Source organism: Heterodontus francisci, chromosome 35, assembly GCF_036365525.1.
Source record: "Heterodontus francisci isolate sHetFra1 chromosome 35, sHetFra1.hap1, whole genome shotgun sequence".
Lineage (NCBI taxonomy): Eukaryota > Metazoa > Chordata > Chondrichthyes > Heterodontiformes > Heterodontidae > Heterodontus > Heterodontus francisci.
Window position 1 is genome coordinate 27,223,096 of NC_090405.1, and position 23,537 is coordinate 27,246,632.

Consider the following 23,537-nt stretch of genomic DNA (forward strand, 5'->3'; position numbering starts at 1 on the left):
TCTTCTTTCCACAAGAACATGCACAGTTCCATCAGTTACAATGGAGCAACATCAGACACTTTCAAGATCAGCAGTGGGGTAAAGCAGGGCTGCGCGCTGGCGCCAACTCTCTTAGGAACAGAGGAACATAGGACTAGGCCATTTAGCCCGTCGAGCCTGCTCGACCATTCAATTTGATCATGGCTGATTATCTACCTCTATGCCCCTTTCCCCTGCTATCCCCATATCCCTTGATATCATGAGTATCAAGATTTCTATCAATTTCTGTCTTGAACATGCTCAATGATTGAGCTGCCACAGCCCTCTGGGGTACAGAATTCCAATGATTCACCACCATCTGAGTGAAGAAATTCAACCTTTTCTCAGTTTTAAATGGCCTACTCCTTATTCTGAGACTATGTCCCCTGGTTTTAGACTCACCAACCAGGGCAAACATCCTGTCGACACCCACACTATCACGCCCTGTAAGAATTTTGTCAGTTTCAATGAGATCACCTCTCATTCTTCGAAACTTTAAGGAATACAGGCCCAGTTTCCTCATCAGACAATCCCACCATCCCAGGGATTAGTCTGGTGACCCTCTGTTTCACTCCCTCTATGGCAAGTATATCCGTCCTTAGATGAGGAGACTAAACTGTACACAATACTCCAGTGCGGATTCACCAAGGCTCTATACAATTGCAGCAAGACATCTTTACTCCTGTACTCATGACCCCTCGTGTGAAGGCCAACATACCATTTGCCTTCCTAATTGATTGCTGCACCTGCACAAGAGCTTTTAGTGTCTCAGGAACAAGGACACCCAGGTCCCTTTGGACATCAACACTTCCCAGCCTCTCACCATTTAAGAAATACTCTGTCTTTCTGTTTATTCTACCAAAGTGGATAACTTCACACTTACTCACATTATATTCCATGTTCTTGCCCATTCACTTAGCCTCTCCAGGTCCCCTGGAAGCCTCTCTGCATCCTCCTCACAACTCACACTTCACCGAGCTTTGTGTCATCTGCAAACTTGGAAATATTACATTTAATCCCCACATCCAAATCATTTATATAGGTTGTTAACAGCTGTGGCTCCAACACTGATCCTTGCAGTACCCCAATAGTAACAGCCTGCCATCCTGAGGAGGACCCGTTATTCCTGCTCTCTGTTTTCGGTCTGTTAACCAATTCTCAATCCATATCAGTATATTATCCCCAATCCTATGTGCTCTAATATTGTTTACTCACCTCCTGTGTGGGATCTTACCAAAGGAAAATGCAAATACCACACATCCACTGGTTCTCCTTTATCTGTTCTATATGTAACAACCTCAAAAATCTCAACAGGTTTTTCAAACCTGTTTTCCTTTTCATAAATCTATGTTGACTCTGCCCAATCATATCATTATTTTCTAACTGTCTCGTTATCACATCCTTTATAATTGGTGTATTCTTCTCCATGCTGCTATTGTACGCTTTCAGTGACTCAGATGGGGGTGTTCACCTGCACATCAGAGCTGACGACAAGCTGTTCAACTTGGCAAGACTGTGCGCCAAGACCAAAGTGGGTAAATTCCTAGTCTGTGAGTTGCTGTTTGCTGATGATGCTGCGCTGACATCCCATAATGAAGTTCACTGACAGCAGCTTGTAGATCGGTTCTCCCTGGCCTGCAAGGAATTTGGACTGACGATCAGCCTCAGGAAGATCAAAGTTATGGGCCAGGACGTAGAGACTCCACCTTCCATCAACATCGACAACCTCACTTTGGAGGTTGTCAACAGCTTCACATACCTTGGATCAACAATCACCAGCAATCTGTCCCTTGATACTGAAATCAGCACCAGGATTGTCAATGCTGCAGCTGTCATGTCAAAGTTGAGAAGATGAGTGTGAACCGACAGCAAACTGAACGATACAAAGCTCCACGTGTAACAGGCTTGTGATCTCAGCACCCTCCTTTGTAGTAGAGAAGCATCAACAACTTATATAAGCCAAGAAAAGCAGCTGAACAGCTTCCACCTCCGCTGTCTCAGATGGATATTGGACATCTCCTGGCAGGACAGAGTGCCGAATGCGGAAGTATACCAGCGTGCAGTGATCCGCAGCATGTTTGCCCTCTTGAGTCAGCGGTGACTCTGTTGACTGGGCCAAATGAATGACGGTCACATTGCCAAATACATGCTCTATGGTGAGCTTGCTATCAGCATGAGACCAACAGGTCAGGAAGAAAATTGAAGTCATTTGGGTGGCACAGTGGCGCAGTGGTTAGCACTGTAGCCTCACAGCTCCAGGGACCCAGGTTCGATTCCGGGTACTGCTTGTGTGGAGTTTGCAAGTTCTCCCTGTGTCTATGTGGGTTTCCTCCCACAAGCCAAAAGACTTGCAGGTTGATAGGTAAATTGGCCATTATAAATTGTCACTAGTATAGGTAGGTGGTCGGGAAATATAGGGACAGGTGGGGATGTTTGGTCGGAATATGGGATTAGTGTAAATGGGTGGTTGATGTTCGGCACAGACTCGGTGGGTCGAAGGGCCTGTTTCAGTGCTGTATCTCTAATCTAATCAAATTTGGAGAGGTTTGAGTGAACGGAGGTGAGTGGGCATGGATTTATTAATGGGAGTTCATGCTTGACAAATCTAACTGCATTTTTTGATAAACTATCTGAGAAAGTTGATGAAGGGAATGCAGTGGGTGTTGTTTATTTGATAAAGTACCACTTGCAAATTCCACACAAGCAGTACTCAGAACTAAACCTGGGTCATTGGAGTTGTGAGATTGCAGTGCTCACCACTGCACCACCTTCAGAATGTGGATAGAATAAAAAGTGAGATTGGATGGACAGAAGCAGTCTGAAAAGATGGTTCAAACAAAAGGTGAAAACCCTGAAATGTTAATTCTGATTCTCTCTCCACAGATGCTGCCCGAGGTGCTGAGTATTTCCAGCACTTTCTGTTTTTATTTCAGCTTTGCAGGATGTTGCTTTGATCAGAAAAAAATGGATGATCGGCTGTGGGCGCCAGTGAAATTCCACAGGAGCAAATAAAAAATTCACCAATAGTGGCTCGTTGGTCTAGGGGTATGATTCTCGCTTTGGGTATGTAAGTGATTAATATGTGAGAGGTCCTGGGTTCAAATCCCAGACGAGCCCTTCTCTGTTGCTATTTTTAGTTTCAGGTCATCGATTGGTTTCAGCCTTCCAGAAAGCGGAATCGATTTCCAAACTGAGCCTGCTTGAGGACCGGGGAACTGGATTCAAAGAGCTTGTCGACAAAATTGAAATGAACAAAATATACAGATTGTCAAGTGGGAATATAAGGTTGCAACAGTAACTAAAGGCCTGCTCGGGTCAGCAAATGTAACCCGACCCAAGCCTGACAGCACCACATCCGACCTGGTCCGAGTCCTTTCATTTTTTCCCGTGCCCGAACTGACCACCAGAATGTTCAGTTAAACTTGCTTCCGTTTTTCACTTTTTAAGCTTGTGCAGGTAAGCAACAAAAACTGTAACTGGACTTGAAAGGTTGTTTAAATGTACATTAAGATTAGAGCTACGTACCGGAGGTGATGAGCTGAAGATTGTTATCATAGAAGTTAGTGATTGTTAGGTCACTAGTTAAAGAGAAAGTCATGGAGTTGTGCCCAGACAGGTTGTCCCACACTGTATTGATTAAAATATTGCCCGAAGGCTAGAAAATATCATTATACATTCCCTAGACTCCTGCTTTACAGGTTGAAATACTTGCTGCAAGTTTATCAAGAGAGCAGCTGAGATGCAGAGACCAGGAAGGTCTTGAGTGATTAATTATTATAAAATATACATTCTTATATTAAAGAGATTGTGCTCTACCTTCGATGGAATCGCTCACTGCAGACTAGTGCAGAGTGTTTCCCGCCTTAACGTCCTGGCTGTCACTGGATCTTGAGTCTCGGCCTCTGGATTACTGGTTCAGTAATCTTTGAAATGTCTCCCGTGATTTAATATTTTAATCTGGTAATCAGATTTTACAAAAAAAAAAATTAACTTATTTAAGACTGCTTCGTATTTAGCCGTGTCAAATGAATAAAGAAATTAAAATATATTCAAAATTATATATCAACTATTAAATACTAATGCCCAGCTTTGTATATAAAAAATGCCTCTTAATTTCATTAATTATCCATAAACACTGAGGCCACATTAAACTAAAAGCAGCGATTTATCAAGTCTGACACTTAATTAATTAAATATATTCCAAATTTAGAGCATAATTCATTGTCTTTCCCCTTTCAATCTCTTAATTTGCATTACAAGCCTCCTTTACTTTACAATCTTTATTCAATACAATATGTTTTGAGGCAGGCACAAGAAGTCTTGCCAACCCCTAACGGGATGCAGTCAATTCATTTGCAAACTGTGCAATTAAAGAAAAGGGTGAAGTTGCTATTAATGCAGATTGTAGCTGTTCAACTGCTTTTGTCACCAAGAATACAAAGTACGAAGGAAAACCAAGAGAGAAACCAAAACACAAAAAGGTTAAATTTGTGTCAATGAAAAATAGAACTCATTAAAAACATCATATTACACAACAGTGCAGCAACTGATTACATTGTAAATATTTCATTAAGATTAAAATGGCAAAGACCTTCAACACCCCTAGAATCAGGAAAGGGCAAGAAAGAGCTAACCGGATAATTATGTGCCTGGGGCTGAGTTCTGCTACAATGTACACAAAAACTGTTTATTGATTAGTACACAGCAAGTTGAAATACCAAGCAGAGTAGGCAGTACACTTCAAAAGATCTGCGGTTTCCAGTGTTTCACTAACACAATTATAACACAAGGTATTTAGAGTATTCGAGTGTGTCTGACCCAGCCCGCCCTGACCTGAGCCCGAATGCTGAACCCAAATGCTGAACCCGGAGGAGCGACCCAAACCCGACACATGTCATCGGGACCCGTCGGGTTAGGGTCAGGCAGGTAGCCATGTTCTAGCATTAACTGAGACCTGGCTCCAAAAGCAACAAAATTGTGTTCTGGTCTGGAATGGAATTCTTCAATTGTTTCTGTTTGGCTTGGATTGACTCATCGATTTTCTTGTTTTTCACTTTGTCAATGCCTTTGAATAATTGTGGCTCCTTCTTCAGGGTGTCTTCTTTCACCAGGTAGTTCTGACCTCTGATGATGTTGATCGTAATCAGCTTCAATTTGCTGATAATTTTGGAAGTGAGCAGATTTCCTTTGCTTGAGTCTACAACATGGAACTCAGTCTGACATGTGGACCCATGGGAGGATTTGAAAGCTGCCCTTGCATTGGAGCATACAGTTGCATCCATCCAAACAGAGGTAGAGTAGAAGTGACAGTTCAGTCTGTCAATCATGGGACGTTTAATCTCAGGGTTGTGAGTTTGAGCGCCATTTAGATTTTCCCTATTTTTCGGCTTCAGTAGCAGAGATGACAAGGAGTGTTTGAAATGAAATTCAACAACAGTATGAGAAAGTCTCACTTTCATTCGGGAATCTTAACTCTCTGCAGCATCTCGCTGTGAAAGATTGAACTTTATCTCATTTCTTTTTCAGCTGGGAGTCAGTGCAGCTCAGTGGGACTTCTGGCTGTCTCCCACCTCACAATCCATCAGTACTGAGAAAGCAATGGGAAATATTACGCATGGCTGAGTAAGCAGAGGACACCGATTTAAGGTGAATGGGAAAAGAACCAAAGGCAACATGAGGAAAAACCTTTTTTTACGCAGCGAGTGGTTAAGATCTGATATGTACTGCCTGAGAGTGTGACGGAGGAAGGTTCAACCATAGCTTTCAAAAGGATATATGATAATTATCTGAAGAGAAAAAAAAAATCAGGTTTTCATGGAATACATGAGGATGTGGCATGAGCTGAGTTGCTTGTGCAGAGAGGCAGCACAAGCACGATGAGCTGAAACCTCCTTTTGTGCTGTAAGTATTCTGTGATCTATGATTCTATACAAAGTGAAACCAACACTCACATCTGAGAAACTGACAGGTACAGTGTAAACCCCACACTAACAAACCAGCAAATGCCAGGGACAGATTAAAACAACAGGCCTAGACAAGAAACTGACAGATACTGTGTGAAACCCAAAAATCATTTCGCAGGATTTGGCAGTTAATGTGTAAAAACCTCTCTTCAATATCCATACTGCAAGGTACAAAGAAAATTAGGTACAAAACCAGGCTCATACTTGGAAGACTGAGAGATAAAAAGCAAAACACAGACTCACCTACAAGAGACTGACCATTACAGAGAATAAAACACACTCACCTAGAGGAGGTGCAGATTAAAAACACATGCATGTAACAGAAACTGATAGGGATAGAATCAAACCCTTTCTCACACATGACACGAAAATTGGTGGTGTCGTAAATATTAGATTACAAGACGATATAGATCATCTGAGGCATAGAATATAAGAGCAGGGCGTTATGATGGAGCTGTATAAAATGCTAGTTAGGCCACAGATGGAGTACTGTGTACTGTTCTGGGCACCACATGATAGGAAGGATGTGATTGCCCTGGAGAGGGTGCAGAGGAGATTCACCAGGATGTTGCCTGGACTGGGGAATTTCAGCCATGAAGAGAGACTGAAAAGGCGAGGGTTGTTTTCCTTAGAGCAGAGAAGGCTGAGGGGAGAGCTATACAGAATTATGAAGGGCATTGATAGTTTAGATAGGAAGAAAGTATTTCCATTAGCAGAGGGGTTAATAACGAGGGGGCGTAGATTTAAGGTAAGGGGCAGGAGGTTTAGAGGGGATTTGAGGAAAAAATTTTACCCAGAGGGTGGTTGGAATCTGGAACGCACTGCCTGAAGGGGTGGTAGAGGCAGGAACCCTCACAACATTTCAGAAGTATTTAGATGAGCAATTGAAATGCCATAGCATACAAGGCTACAGGCCAAGTACTGGAAAATGGGAAATGGAATAGTTAGGTGCTTGATGGCCGGCACAGACACGATGGGCCGAAGGGCCTGTTTCTGTGCTGTATAACTCTATGACTCTATATCAGAAACTGATAGATCTGGACAAAAGCTGATGCTCACATACAAGTTGTTGAAAGATAGGTGGTGAAACTCACATCGCAATAGCAGAAACAAACAGTCACAGACCAAAAATTGAAACATACAGAGTAAAAACCCACATTCTCACACCCGAAATTCACGGTTACGAAGTGAAGCTGACTCTCTCCTCCCAGGCACTGACGGGTACAAAAGAAAACACGCACGAACATACCAGGAAATGAAAGGCTGCATTTGCTGACAACGCCACCACTAGGTGGCGCTGCATCAGCACATGTGCAAAAGCAGCCTGTTCAAATAAAACGTCCCAGTCAGCGACGTTCTGGCAGCTGCCAGGACTAAAGATGGCGCTGCTCAAATAATCACACAAAGGCAATGTAAAGCAAAACAAAGGCCATGTGTTTACATGGCAGCAGGGAATGGCCGGAGAGATCAGGCGGGGGAGAATGTCCGGAGAGAGCGGGGAGGAGGAGGAGAGCACACCCACCGCCACCAAGGTCTTCGGCCGCTCCCTCCCCACTTCCCCCACGCTCTCTACTTGCTTCCCCCACACTCTCTCCCCGCTTCCCCCACGCTCTCTACTCGCTTCTCACCCCTCTCCCCGCCCTCTCCCCTCACTTCCCCCGCTATGTCCCCCCACCCTCTCCATCCCCCACTTCCCCCGCCCTCTCCTTCTGTTAAGCTATTCCGTGACCTTGTCCTCTCAATACCTTCTCCTTTGTTATCTCTTGCCCCACCCCCACTTTACTTGCTTAAAATCTTTTACATTTCTTATATCTGCCAGTTCTGAAGAAGGGTCACTGACCTGAAATGTTAACTCTGTTTCTCTCTCCACAGATGCTGCCAGATCCGCTCTGTTTTTCCAGCACTTTCTGTTTTTATCATCGATTTTCTTCTTTTTTACTTTGCTGATGTCTTTGAATATATTGTGGATCCTTCTTCAGGGTGTCTTCTTTCACCAGGTCGTTCTGACCTCTGATGATGTCGATCGTAATCAGCTTCAATTTGCTGATAGTTTTGGAACTGAGCAGATTTCCTTTGCTTGAGTCTACAACATGGAACTCAGTCTGACATGTGGACCCGTGGGAGGATTTAAAAGTAACTTGGATGATCCCTAGTGGATCCCTAGTGGAGGAGTATCTGATCCATGGGAACCCAGGTTCAATCCTGGGTTTCAGCATTTCTGCTTCCTTATGCGTCCCTTGCCTTGGTTCTGATTTTCCAGTTGCACAATTTACTTTGAAATTATTTACCAAGCACCAGTGGATTGAATTTGAGAAACAACACAGAGTTATTTCCAGCATAGAAGGTGGTTGTTTGGCCCATCATGTCCATGCTGGCTCTCCCCGTAGCAGTAGAGTCAGTTCCACTCACCAGCTCGATCCCTTTCCTCCTGCAAGTTTCTTTCCTTCAAGTATCCATCCAATTTCCTTTTCAAATCATTGATTGTCTCTGCTTCCACCACACTCATGGGCCAAGACATTACTACCCACAACATAAAAAAGTTCCACCTCATCAAGGATGCGAAATATTTATATCTTCTATATTTAGCTTATTCTCTATTTCTATGAGAATAGACTGGCAGTCAACATGAAAAGGAACCCAAAAATCTTTGAGCAGCATGTAAATGATAAGTGGGTAGTAAGAGGTAGAGTGCGGCCTATTAGGGACAAAGAGGGTAATATATGCTTGGAAGTGCAGGGCAATGTTAATCTACTTAATGAGTACTTTGTATCAGTGATCAGTAAGGAAGTGGAATTGGACAAAATATCAGTAGAAGTGAAGAGAGTAGAGTCAATGGAGAGGGTACAAATTGAGAGAGGGAGGTACTAAAAAGGCGGAGCAAAGCGGCACCGTAAAGTGCTTCGTGATAATATCCAGGGCATCACTAAACCAGCAATCCGCCGCCTGGCTCGCCATGGCGGGGTCAAGCGGTTCTCGGATTTGATCTATGAGGAGACTCGCGGGGTGTTGAAGGTTTTCCTGGAGAATGTGATCAGGGATGCGGTCACCTACACTGAGCACGGCAAGCGCAAGACGGTCACTGCCATGGATGTGGTGTACGTTCTGAAACGGCAGGGCCGCACTCCACGGATTTGGCGGCTGAACAACTCGACCCTTTCCAGCAAACACACAACAAAGGCTCTTCTAAGAGCCACCCACCGCCTCACACAGAGAGAGCAGTGACCTGGAAACGGGAGCTGGGATTGGCTGTTCAGAACTGACTGGAATAAATCTGTGCTGCATTCGGGAATAAAACTGGAATCCCCAAATTTGACATTTCACTTGCAGCAAGGATGTGCAGTGGATTTGATTTTCTAAACGGGCTGTGTAAACAGTGCCCAAGGTTCTACAGTTAGTTATTTCCCCAGTCGACACATGCCCTCAGTGAAAAGCCACACCTTCTTCTTTGGCCTCCTTGTCTCGAGAGACAATGGGTAAGCGCCTGGAGCTGGTCAGTGGTTTGTGGAGCTGTGCCTGGAGTGGCTATAAAGACCAATTCGAGAGTGACAGACTCTTCCACAGGTGCTGCAGATAAAATTGGTTGTCAGGGCTGTTACGCAGTTGGCTCTCCCCTTGCGCTTCTGTCTTTTTTCCTGCCAACTGCTAAGTCTCTTCGACTCGCCGCACTATAGCCCCGCCTTTATGGCTGCCCGCCAGCTCTGGCGATCACTGGCAACTGACTCCCATGACTTGTGATCAATGTCACAGAACTTCATGTCGCATTTGCAGACGTCTTTAAAGTGGAGACATGGATGGCCGGTGGGTCTGATACCAGTGGCGAGTTCACTGTACAATGTGTCCTTGGGGATCCTGCCATCTTCCATGCGGCTCACATGGCCAAGCCATCTCAGGCGCCGCTGGCTCAGTAGGGTCTATAAGCTGGGGATGTTGGTCACCTCGAGGACATCTGTGTTCGAGATACGGTCCTGCCACCTGATGCCAAGGATTCTCCGGAAGCAGCGAAAATGGAATGAATTGAGGCGTCGCTCTTGGCTGACGTATGTTGTCCAGGCCTCGCTGCTGTAGAGCAAGATACTGAGGACACAGGCTTGATACACTCGGACCTTTGTGTTCTGTGTCAGTGTGCCATTTTCCCACACTCACTTGGCCAGTCTGGACATAGCAGTGGAAGTCTTTCCCATGCGCTTGTTGATTTCTGCATCGAGAGACAGGTTACTGGTGATAGTTGAGCCTAGGTAGGTGAACTCTTGAACCACTTCCAGAGTGTGGTTGCTGATATTGATGGATGGAGCATTTCTGACGTCCTGTCCCATGATGTTCGTTTTCTTGAGGCTGATGGTTAGGCCACATTCGTTGCAGGCAGTCGCAAACCTGTCGATGAGACTCTGCAGACACTCTTCAGTGTGAGATGTTAATGCAGCATTGTCAGCAAAGAGGAGTTCCCTGATGAGGACTTTCCGTACTTTGGTCTTCGCTCTTAGACAGGCAAGGTTGATCAACCTGCCACCTGATCATGTGTGGAGGAAAACTCCTTCTTCTGAAGACTTGAATGCATATGAGAGCAGCAGGGAAAAGATGATCCCAAACAGTGTGGGTGCGAACAGTTCCGGATCCAAAACGTTAACTCTGCTTCTCGTTCCACAGATGCTGCCAGACCTGCTGAGTGGTTCCAGCATTTCTTGTTTTTATTACATTGGTTTAAATTGTCGACCTGGCAGAAAGTTTGAATTCGCAAAAGGCGCCAACTTCAGTGTCGGAACGAAGCGATTACTGGAAAATCTATTTAAAGTTGTTCGTAAAATATTTTCCACCAACCTTTAAAAACCTTTGTTTATTCCGCTATTTTCGCCACAAATTCCTGGCGCTATTTTACGCACAATTTTAACCTGTCATTTTTTTCCCACTTCTTATCTGTAACGGTAAAAGACTCCATTCAGCAATCCTTAAGGGACCAATAACTCAAACTTGGTGTGGAAAGGAATAAATTAGACTATTGGTAATTCCCTTCACACAGGGATCAGGGGGACAGTGAGAAGCCACTGAAATAGTTGCTTGAACATTTTAAATAGATCCTATTCTGTCCTGTTACTGACATGCTGGAATTAGACAGTAATCAGCCCTTTCACAGAGACTGTGGGTGGCTCTGAAAAGAGCCTTTGGGTTATTAGATGACATTTTGGCCGCTTTCCTTTTTCTGGAAGCTCTGAGCGCTGGTTTTCTTGGGCAGCAGCACGGCCTAGATATTAGGCAGCACCCCGCCCTGTGCGATGATCACTCCTCCCAGCAGCTTGTTGAGCTCCTCGTCGTTGCGGACGGCCAGCTGCAGGTGTCTGGGGATGATGCGGGTCTTCTTGTTGTCCCGGGCCGCGTTACCGGCCAGCTCTAGGATTTCAGCGGTCAGATACTCGAGCACAGCAGCCAGATAGACCTGGGCTCCGGCACCCACACGCTCAGCATAGTTACCCTTTCTCAGGAGCCTGTGAACACGGCCCACCGGGAACTGCAGTCCAGCCTGGGAGGAGCGAGACTTGGCCTTGGACCGGGCTTTTCCGCTGGTCTTTCCTCTTCCAGACATTTCCACAATCTCACAAATACTTTCACAAAGAATGGATAACTACCTCAGCATTAAGCATCCACATGGGGTAGACAGGATGGTCAAGCAGTCTGAAATGGTGCATTCAGATCACAACGCTCTCTGGAGGGGTGGGTTTAAATCCCACTTCTGACAAGTTGTGCTTTGACATGACTACAGGCATTTGGGAGCAGTGGTGAAAAACACAGAGCATGAAAGAATTTTGACAAGCAAAATCAAAACGAATTCAAAGATATTTCTTCAATACATGGGAGTAAGAGGCAACAGAGGATAAAGTAAGGCCCATCAAAGAACTAAAAAGTAACCTATGTGTCAGGGTTGAAGATGTTGGTATGTTTGTTAATGAATACTTTACTGTCTTCACAAATGAGGGGGTGATGCAGACATTATAATTAAGGAGAAGGAGTGTGAAGCATTGGACATGATAAACTGAGGGGGAGAAGAAGTATAAATGGGATGAGCATCCTTGAAAGTGGATAAATCATCAGGGCCGGATGAAATGTACCCCAGCATGTTAAAAGAAGCCAGTGAGGAAATAGTGGGAGGTCTGACCATCAGTTTCCAATCCCTCACTGGATACAGGTGTGATGTCAGAGGATTGGAGGTCTCTGCAATAAAAGCAAAATTCTGCAGATGCTGGAAATCTGAAATAAAAACTATTAGTGCTGGAAATACACAGCAGGTCTGGCAGCATCTGTGGAGAGAGAAGCAAAGTTAACATATCTGTTCTGATGAAAAGTCACTGACCTGAAATGTTAACTTTGCTTCTCTCTCCACAGATGCTGCCAGATCTGCTGTGTATTTGCAGTACATTTTGTTTTTATTGCTAACATTGCACCATTGTTGAAAAAGGAAGCAAGACCGAATAATTAAAGACCAGTCAGCCTAACCTCAATAGTGGGTGAATTATTGGAATTAATTCTGAGAGACAGGATAAACTGTCACTTAGAAAGGCTCAGATTAATCAAGTATCATCAGCATGGATTTGTTCAGGGAAGCTCCTGTCTGACTATCTTGATTGAATTTTTTGAAGAAGTAACAATGAGGATAGTGCAGTTGATGTGGTCTACATGGATTTTAGCAAGGCTTTTGACAAGGTCCCACATGGCAAACTGGTTAAAAAAAATAAAAGCACATGGGATCCAGGGGAATGTAGCAAGCTGGACATAAAATAGACTCAGTGGCAGGAAGCAAAAAGGAATTGGGTACGGATGTTTGTGCAACTCGAGGTCTGTTTCAAGTGGTGTTCCACAGGGCTCAGAACTAGGTTCCCTGCTTTTTGTGGTATATATTAATGATTTGGACATGAATGTAGAGGGCACAATCAAGACGATTGCAGATGACATGAAAATTGTCCGTGTTGCTGATAGCGAGGAGGATAGCTGTACACTGCAGGAAGATATCAATAGACTGGTCAGGTGGGCAGAGTAGTGGTAAATGGAATTCAAATTGGACAAGGGTGAGGTGATGCATTTGGGAGGTCAAAAAAGGCAAAGGAATACACAATTAATGGGAGAACACTGAACGGTGTAGAGGAAGTGAGGGACGTTGGAGCGAATGTCCACAGATCCCTGAAGGTAGCAGGACAGGTCAATAAGGTGGTTCAGCAGGTATGTGGAATCCTTTCCTTTATTAGCTGAGGTATAGAATATAAGGGTGACCTGGGTGTCCATGTCAATAAGTCACTGACAGCTAACATGCAGGTGCAGCAAGCAATTAGGAAAGCTAATAGTATGTTAGCCTTTATCACAAGAGGATTTGAGTACGAGAGTCGTGAATTCTTGCTTCAATTGTATAGAAACTTGGTTAGACCGCACTTGGAATGCAGTTTTGGTCTCCTTACCTTAGGAAGGATATTATTGCCACAGAGGGAGTTCAACGAAGGTTCATCAGACTTGTTCCAGGGATGGTGGGACTGTTCTATGAAGAAAGGTTGGAGAAACTGGGGCAGTATTCTCTAGAGTTTCGAAGAATGGGAGGTGATCTCATTGAAACCTACAAAATACTTAAATGACAGTCAGGGTAGATGCAGCTAAGATGTTTCCCCTGATTGGGGAGTCAAGAACCAAGGGAAGGAATTTCAAAATAAGGGAGTAGCCGCTTAGGACAGAGATGAGGAGAAATGCTGTTCCTCAGAGGGTTGTGAATCTTTGGAATTCTCTACCCCAGAGGGCTGTGGAAGCTCAGTCATTGAGTATGTTTAAAGCAGAGATTGACAGATTTCTAAATACAAATGACAGAAGGGAATATGAGGAAAGTGTGGGGAAAAGGACATTGAAGTGGACGATCAGCCATGATCATATTGAATGACGGGGCAGGCTCGATGGGCTGAATGGTCGACTCCTGTTCTTATGTTCCTAACTCCACATGATCGGCGAGGCACAGCCTCAGGCCGACTTGATGGGTGGTGCAAAAAGATATCACTGCTTCTGATCTTCACCAGAAAAGAGAGTGAGATGTAACATTGATCATCAAACAGAATGTGAGCAAATAGAACAGAATAAAACACATGGAGAGACACTGTGGAATAACAAATAGATTTGATTGGAATGTTGAATTTTAATTGGAATGGATAAAACACCAGAAACAGCAGATTAAATTGGGATTCTCATCATTATATTGATCTGGGACAGAAAAGAGAACCTGATGGAAAGAAGGGAAGAAGAAAGAAAAGAAAGGATGGAACTGTTCACTTTTTTCAGTTTTTTCACTCACCCATCAAAGCTGGATAAAAAAGTTTCAAATAACAGAGAATTTCACCAAAAAGGGAGATTAAATGCTGTCGAACCCTTGGATTGAAGGATGCCTCAACAGATCACCTGTTTAACTGTCTCCTCACTGGGGGATTTCAAGCAGTGAGTAATATTATTCTCTACTTTTGTTAAATGAACCCAGAACTGTCACTTGGAATTAATATCTGTGTTCCGACTCCTGAATTATAAAATTGTGACTTTATCAATATTTTCTGGACACATTTCCTGCTGAAAGAACTAAGACCTCTTTTCTAATTTACACAATACTATATACACACTCATCAAGCCTCCGAAACTAGCATCCTTGGTGCTGCTCTCTCTTCTCCCAAACCTCATCTCATGTGACTGTTTCATCATTACTCTGACAGTGGGAGGGGTTGATCCCACTGTTTTCAGCATTAACCCTTCACATCCTTATCCTACACTGTCAGAAAAAAATGGTTGGAGGGAACTTCCTTCATTTATCGAAAAACCAGCTGCTCCCAGTTGAAAATCAACTCAAACCCATCGGCAAGAGAGAGAGACTGTCAGAGAACTTCCTGCATCCAGTCCTGACCCTGTCACACTCAGCATCTGCTCACCCAGACCCCACTCTCCTCAACACTGAACATTGTTACCGAGACACTTCAAATACTGTTGAGAAAAGGCAGGAAAGGTCAAAGTTCACACAGCTGTTTTGAATAGAACAAAGTTTAATATCTCCTCACCGTTTCTCGGTAACCACATGAGACATAGGTTTTCTTATTTGGTTCCTTTGATTTTTCTTGTTCCTGACTGAGAAATATTCCAAACCTCAGATCAACCCTCCCACTTGCGTCGTGTCTCAGTCTCAGTTACAAGCAACACATAATGACACACACACTTTGAAACATACAACACGGTCACACTTTCCTTCAGTGAGATTAAGGTCGAGCTTTTTTTCCAGGTTGAATGCAACTGTGAACAAATTTGTATCAAAGAGGTTGCCTTTGAAATATCAGCACTGAATTTCTGGACAAGGAGGAACAGCCATTCCAAACTCACATCCTTCACAAAGGCTGTTTTCTCCTGTGAATGAAATTCATCATGTAATTTGAATTCTAAGTTAAAGTTCACAAGACACAGACATAAATGTTAACACCCAAACTTCTCAAGCATATTGCAAATATGAAATAAGGCTCCGCTGGGAATTGAACACAGAATTTCCTGTTCACAAGACAGGTGCTTTAACCAACTAAGCTACAGAGTCAGATCACAAGTGCTGTTGCAATTGAAATCTGAGGTGGTTACTATTTAGTCTCATCCCACTTCTCCACAGGTCACAACAAAAATTTTAAATTTTCCCACTTACTGATACAGTCAATCATATGCTCTATTTTTCCCAGAATAGAAGACACTTAATGAACAACAAACTTTAAATCTGTGCCCTCCCGTTCTCGATCCTTTCACAAGTGGGAACAGTTTCTCCCTATCCACTCTGTCCACACCCCTCATCATTTTGAATACCACTATGAAATCTCCTCTTAGCCTTCTTTTCTCCAAGGAAAACAGTCCTAACTTCTCCAATCTATCTTCATAACTGAAGTTCCTCATCCCTGGAACCATTCTCATGAATCTTTTCCATAATCTCTGCAATGCCTTCACATCTTTCCTAAAGTGTGGCACCCAGAACTGGACTCAGTACTTCAGCTGAGGCTAGTGTCTTATACAAGTTCAACATGACCTCCTTGTTCTTGTATTCTATGCCTCTATCACTAAAGCCGAGGATACTGTATGCTTTATTAACCACTCTCTCAACCAATGACTTATACCCCCAGGTCCCACTGCTCCTGCACCCCCTTTAGAATTGTACCCTTTATTCTATATTGTCACTCCATGTTCTTCCTACCAAAATGAATCAATTCACATTTCTCTGCATTGAACTTCACCTGTCATCTGTCCTCCCATTCCACCAACTTGTCTATGTCCTTTTGAAGTTCTACACTATCATCCTTACAGTTCACAATGCTTCCAATTTTCGTATCATCCATAAACTTTGAAATTCTGCCCTGTACACCAAGGTCTAGGTCATTAATATATATCAGGAAAGGCAAGGGTCCCAACACTGACTTCTGGGGAACTCCACTACAAACCTTCCTCTAGCCCGAAGAACATCCATTGCTCACTACTCTTTGTTTCCTGTCACTCAGCCAATTCCATATCCATGTTACTACAGTCCCTTTTATTCCATGAGTTATAATTTTGCTCACAAGTCTGTTGTGTTGCACTGTATCAAACTCCTTTTGAAAGTCAATAAAAGCAAAATACTGCAGATGCTAGAAAGCTGAAATATAACTAAAAAGTGCTGGAAATACTCAGCAGGTCTGGCTGCATCTGTGGAGAGAGAAACAGAGTTAATGTTTCAGGTCAGTGACCATTCAGATGCTGCCAGACCTTTAGAAAGTCCATGTAGACCACATCAACAGCATTGCCCTCATCATCCCTCTCTGTTACCTCATCAAAAAACTCCAGCAGGACAGTTAAACATGAATTTCCCTTAAGAAATCCATGCTGTCTTTCCTGAATTAACCCACATTTGTCCATGGGACTATTAATTTTGTCCCGAATTATTCTTTCGAGAAGTTTTCCCACCACCGAAATTGAACTGACTGGGGAGTGAGACGAGGTGAGTTGCTTCAGCAGAGAGCCAGCATGGGTTCGTCAGGCCGAATGGCCTCCTTCTGTGCTTTAGCCATTCTATGATTGTATGATTCTAGCAGCAACTGTTGGTGGAGAGGCAGTGATGCAGGAATGGGTTGACAGAAAGGGAAAAGTCTGGGCTGGTGTGTGTTTGCAGCATTTGCAGCTTGTGTTCGGGTTTGTGAATAAAGGTGATTTGGAAGCTGTGTTCCAAATTGAAGTGTTTACTGGAAGGAAGAAGTTGATGTAAATAAAGAGTAAAACGTGTTAAGATGAAGCGTGGTGTGAATGTGGATAGCAGTAAATATTGTGCTGGTGAATTATTTGTGTTAATAAACTTCCACTGCACCCTCTGCTGCAGGCTGCTGTTTATATCCAGCTGTGTATTAGTGCTGTGTGTTAACTAGATAAATGTTTGTTTCAACGCTGTTTATAAAGCAATAGCATTGCACTCAAACAGTCCCAGACATAGCAACACACGTACAAAAGCAAAATACTGCGGATGCTGGAAATCTGAAACATAAACAGAAAATGCTTGAAATAGTCGGCAGGTCTGGCAGCATCTGTGGAGAGAGAAACAAAGTTAATGTGAGCTGAGGAAACAGATCTGAACTGTTAACTGTTTCTCTCTGCACAGATGCTGCCAGACCTACTGAGCATTTCCAGCATTTTCTGTTTTTATTACAGCAACACCTTTGATCAGCAGTAGCAGTGATAGTGCGAGCCAGGGGGCAGCTGGGAAGGTACGTTTCACTATAAAGTACTTACCTGGCGATTCGGCGGACGCGGACACGGGGACTGCTGGGTAAGTGAACTTATATATTCGGGCAGTGGCTAAACCCGAAACACTACACGTGTAGTGTCTCCCACCCATCTTCCTCCTCCAACCAAAAAAAAGGACTCTTGTGTGGAGGGTTTGGTAAGGTAAGGTTTTACTTTATATTTTTTTATTCTCTGTTGTCAATTTAGAGCAGAGGGGATGGAAGCTAGGGCAGTTGCATGCTCCTCTTGCAGGATGTGGGAGGTAAGGGTCACCACTTGTGTCCCTGCTGACTTCACCTGTGAGAAGTGCACCCAACTCCAGCTCCTCACAGACCGCGTTAGGGAACCGGAGCTGGAGCTGGATGAACTTCGGATCATGCGGGAGGCAGAGGGGATGATAGGGAGCAGTTATAGGGAAGTACTGACACCTCAGTCACAGGATAAAGGTAGCTGGGTGACCGTCAGGGGAGGGAAAGGGAATAGGCACACAGTGCAGGGATCCCCTGTGGCCGTTCCCCTCAATAATAAGTATACCGTTTTGGATACGGTTGTGGGGGGGGACCTACCAGGGGAAAGCCACAGCGGCCAGGTCTCTGGCACTGAGCCTGGCTCTGCGGCTCAGAAGGGAAGGGTGGAGAATAGGAGAGCGATAGTGATAGGAGATTCAATGGTTAGAGGAACAGACAGGAGATTCTGTGGTCGCGAATGAGACTCCCAGATGGTATGTTGCCTCCTGGGTGCCAGGGTCAGGGATGTCTCAGATCGAGTCTACAGGATTCTTAAGGGGGAGGGGGAGCAGCCAGAAGTCGTGGTACATATCGGTACCAATTACATAGCTGGGAAAAGGGATGAGGACCTGAAAAGCGAATATAGGAGTTAGGTTGGAAGCTAAAAGGCAGGACGAGCAGAGTAGTAATCTCAGGATTGATACCGGTGCCACGTGCTAGTGAGGCTAGAAACAGAGAGCGAGTGCAGCTGAACACGTGGCTACAGAGCTGGTGTAGGAGGGAGGGCTTCAGTTATGTGGATCATTGGGATACCTTCTGGGGAAGGTGGGACCTGTACAAGAAGGACGGGTTGCATCTGAACTGGAGGGGCACCAATATCCTGGGCGGGAGGTTTGCTAGAGCTCTTCGGGAGGGTTTAAACTAGTTTGGCAGGGGGATGGGAACCGGAGCTATGGATCAGTGGATGGGGTAGCTGTTGAACAGGCAGATACCGAGTGCAGAGAGTCTGTGAGGAAGGTTAGACAGTTGACAGGGCAAAGTTTCAGCCAGTATGATGGGTTGAAGTGTGTCTATTTTAATGCAAGAAGTGTCAGGAATAAGGGTGATGAACTTAGAGCATGGATCAGTACTTCGAGCTACGATGTTGTGACCATTACGGACACTTGGAGATCACAGGGGCAGGAATGGATGTTGGATGTTCCCGGGTTTAGATGTTTCAAAAGGAATAGGGAGGGAGGTAAAAGAAGTGGGGGAGTGACATTGTTAATCAGGGATAGTATCACAGCTGCAGAAAGGGAGGTCATCGAGGAGGGTTTGTCTACTGAGTCATTATGGGTGGAAGTCAGAAACAGGAAAGGAGCAGTCACTTTATTGGGAGTTTTCAATAGACCCCCCAATAGCAACAGAGACACGGAGGAACAGATTGGGAGGCAGATTTTGGAAAGGTGCAGAAGTAACAGGGTTGTTGTCATGGGTGACTTCAACTTCCCGAATATTGATTGGAACCTCCTTAGTGCAAATAGTTTGGATGGAGCAGTTTTTGTCAGGTGTGTCCAGGAAGGTTTCCTGACTCAATATGTAGATAAGCCGACTAGAGGGGAGGCGATGTTGGATTTGATGCTTGGCAACGAACCAGGCCAGGTGGCAGATCTCTCGGTGGGAGAGCATTTCGGTGATAGTGATCACAACTCCCTGACCTTTACTATCGTCATGGAGAGGGACAGGAGCGGACGGGATGGGAAAATATTTAATTGGGGGAGGGGGAATTACAATGCTATTAGGCAGGAACTGGGGTGCATAAATTAGGAACAGATGTTCTCAGGGAAATGCACGACAGAAATGTGGAGGTTGTTTAGGGAGCACTTGCTGCGACTGCTGGATAGGTTTGTCCCGATGAGGCAAGGAAGGGATGGTAGAGTGAAGGAACCTTGGATGACAAGAAATGTGGAACAGCTAGTCAAGAGGAAGAAGGAAGCTTACTTAAGGTTGAGGAAGCAAGGATCAGACAGGACTCTAGAGGGTTACAAGGTAGCCAGGAAGGAACTGAAGAATGGACTTAGGAGAGCTAGAAGGGGACATGAAAAAGTCTTGGCGGGTAGGATTAAGGAAAATCCCAATGCGTTCTACACTTATGTGAGGAACAAGAGGATGGCCAGAGTGAGGGTAGGGCCGATCAGGGATAGTGGAGGGAACTTGTGCCTGGAGTCGGAGGAGGTAGGGGGGTCCTAAATGAATACTTTGCTTCAGTATTCACGAGTGAGAGGGACCTGGTCGTTTGTGAGGACAGTGTGAAACAGGCTGATATGCTCAAACAGGTTGATGTTAAGAGGGAGGATGTGCTGGAAATTTTGAAAGACATGAGGACAGATAAGTCCCTGGGGCCAGACGGGATATACCCAAGGATATTACGGGAAGCGAGGGAAGAGATTGCCGCGCCTTTGGCGATGATCTTTGCGTCCTCACTGTCCACTGGAGTAGTACCAGATGATTGGAGGGTGGCAAATGTTATTCCCTTGTTCAAGAAAGGGAATAGGGATAACCCTGGGAATTACAGACCAGTCAGTCTTACGTAGGTAGTGGGCAAATTATTGGAGAGGATTCTGAGAGACAGGATTTATGATTAGTTGGAAAAGCAGAGTTTGATTAGAGACAGTCAGCATGGCTTTGTGAGGGGCAGGTCATGCCGCACAAGGCTTATTGAATTCTTTGAAGATGTGACAAAACACATTGATGAAGGAAGAGCAGTGGATGTGGTGTATATGGATTTCAGCAAGGAGTTTGATAAGGTTCCCCATGGTAGGCTCATTCAGAAAGTAAGGAGGCATGGGATACAGGGAAAGTTGGCTGTCTGGATACAGAATTGGCTGGCCCATAGAAGACAGAGGGTGGTAGTAGATGGAAAGTATTCAGCCTGGAGCTCGGTGACCAGTGGTGTTCCGCAGGGATCTGTTCTGGGACCTCTGCTCTTTGTGATTTTTATAAATGACTTGGATGAGGAAGTGGAAGTCTGGGTTAGCAAGTTTGCCGATGACACGAAGGTTGCTGGAGTTGTGGATAGTGTGGAAGGCTGTTGTAGGTTGCAACAGGACATTGACAGGATGCAGAGCTGGGCTGAGAAGTGGCAGATGGAGTTCAACCTGGAAAAGTGTGAAGTGATTCATTTTGGAAGGTCGAATTTGAATGCAGAATACAGGCGAAAAGACAGGATTCTTGGTCATGTGGAGGAACAGAGGGATCTTGGGGCCCATGTCCATAGATCGCTCAAAGTTGCCACCCAAGTTGATAGGGTTGTTAAGAAGGCGTATGGTGTGTTGGCTTTCATTAACAGGGGGATTGAGTTTAAGAGCCGCGAGGTTATGCTGCAGCTCTATAAAGCCCTGGTTAGACCACACTTGCAATATTGTGTTCAGTTCTGGTCGTCTCATTATAGGAAGGATGAGGTAGCTTTAGAGAGGGTGCAGAGGAGATTTACCAGGATGCTGCCTGGACTGGAGGGCATGTCTTACGAAGAAAGATTGAGGGAGCTGGGGCTTTTCTCATTGGAACGAAGAAGGATGAGAGGTGACTTGATAGAGGGGTACAAGATGATGAGAGGAATAGATAGAGTGGATAGCCAGAGACTTTTTCCCAGGGTGGAAAGAGCTATCACCAGGGGGCATAATTTTAAGGTGATGGAGGAAGGTTTCGGGGAGATGTCAGAGGTAGGTTCTTTACACAGAGAGTGGTGGGTGCGTGGAATGCACTGCCAGTGGTGGTAGTAGAAGCAGATACATTAGGGACATTTAAGCATCTCTTAGATAGGTACATGGATGATAGTAGAATGAAGGGTATGTAGGTAGTTTTGATCTTCGAGTAGATTAAAGGTTCGGCACAACATCGTGGTCCGAAGGGCCTGTACTGTGCTGTACTGTTCTATGTTCTATAACACAGGTGTTGGGAGGCTCAGCCTGGCTACACAATGTTACAAGGACGCTGAGTGACACCATCGACAACGGGACAGAGAGAAAAACACACAGGAAACTAATAGACTGTGAGGAAGCAAAAGTGAGGAACGGAGAGAGAGAGACAGACAACGAAACTGAGATGGAGAAACAAGGCATTTGTATGATTGTGTTCTCCCTGTTGTGTAACGGTATTTCCTGTTGTGTAAATATGTTTTCTGTTGTGTAAAGATGTACCCTGTTGTTGTGTAAAGGTTTTCCCTGTTCTTGTTGTATTTTCTGTTCCTGACCGTCTCCTCACTGCGACCATTTGTCCTGGTTTTCTTGTGGCCAACATCACCATCTGGTGGTGGAGAGGAGACTCTGCAGGAAGGGGTTGACAAAGTGGGAGAGACTCGGCTGGTCCGTGTTTGCAGCTTGTGTTCGTGTGAGCAAAAGTGATTTGTTGCTGATTGATGTGTTCACTAGAAGGAAAAAGCTGATTGCAATCGAGCACATCTTGTTATGATGGGGAAACACTTGATATTTTGAAAGTGAACGGTTTGTGTTCCTACCAAACATAAATAGCAGAGAATGGTTTCGATCCATCGACCTCTGGGTTATGGGCCCAGCACGCTTCCGCTGCGCCACTCTGCTAACTGCTGGTTTAAATTTTAGCTGCCCGTTAGTGAAATATGTTCATTTCCCCAATGTTTTTATAAAAATAGGATTGCGGTCGGATTTCTCAAGAATCCCGGACTCAGCAACACACGTGCTGACGGACTCACCCTCACTGCACAATGACACAAGGACACAGAGTAACAGCACCGACAATGAGGCAGGCAGAGAAAGACACACAGAAAACCAGGAAGATATTATCAGGACCCAGAAAGGAACAGACAGAGAAAGACACACAGAAAACCAGGAAGAGATTATAAGGACCCAGAAAGGAACAGACAGAGAAAGACACACAGAAAACCAGGAAGAGATTATCAGGACCCAGAAAAGGAACAGACAGAGAAAGACACACAGAAAACCAGGAAGAGATTATCAGGACTCAGAAAGGAACAGACAGAGAAAGACACAGAAAACCAGGAAGATATTATCAGGACCCAGAAAGGAACAGACAGAGAAAGGTACTGAGCAAACCAGCAAGAGACAGCGAAAGACTGATGATTTATGTAATTGTGTTCTCTGTTGTGTAAAGATGTTCCCTGTGTTCTTTTAAAGATATTTCCTGCTGTGTAATATGTTCTCTGTTGTGTAACTATATTCGCTGTTGTGTAAAGATGTTCTCTGTTATTGTGTAAAATGGTTCCCTGTTGGGTAAAGATCTTCTCAGTTGTGTAAATATGATCCGTCTTGTGTAAAAGTGTTCCCGGTTGTTTAAATATGTTCCCTGCTCTGTAATGTAGAGCTGAGTCTGCACTAATGGAATTGCTACAGTATCTTCCAGTCTGATACTGGATGAGGGCTGGAATGTGATCCAACGCACAGTCTATACAAATTAAATTGCTATTGTATCTTTTAGTTTCACAATCCGGGGGAGTTTTAAACTGAATTCTCAGTTTGTATCTCAGGTTATACTATCTTTCAGATTCTCTCAATCTGATATCGCACTTGAGATTTAGACTTCAGAAAGG

The 23,537-nt window shown here is 44.5% G+C and overlaps 1 long non-coding RNA gene and 2 other non-coding genes across 3 annotated transcripts in view; 1 reads left to right on the forward strand and 2 right to left on the reverse strand.

Annotated features, from left to right (window-relative positions):
• LOC137350462 (uncharacterized) overlaps positions 1-22,764 on the reverse strand; it is a 44,587-nt gene extending 21,823 nt beyond the window's left edge. The window contains exons 1-2 of the long non-coding RNA XR_010969431.1: positions 22,683-22,764; positions 3,835-3,975 (exon numbers count right to left, since the gene is read on the reverse strand). This is a non-coding gene — a long non-coding RNA (uncharacterized lncRNA). The remainder of the gene's footprint in view (positions 1-3,834; positions 3,976-22,682) is intronic.
• Positions 3,047-3,135, forward strand: trnap-ugg (transfer RNA proline (anticodon UGG)). The gene is given in 2 exon segments: positions 3,047-3,082; positions 3,100-3,135. It is a non-coding gene; the product is annotated as a tRNA-Pro (tRNA).
• On the reverse strand, positions 22,480-22,551 carry trnam-cau (transfer RNA methionine (anticodon CAU)). Its single transcript has one exon. It is a non-coding gene; the product is annotated as a tRNA-Met (tRNA).
• Positions 22,765-23,537: the final 773 nt, after the last annotated feature.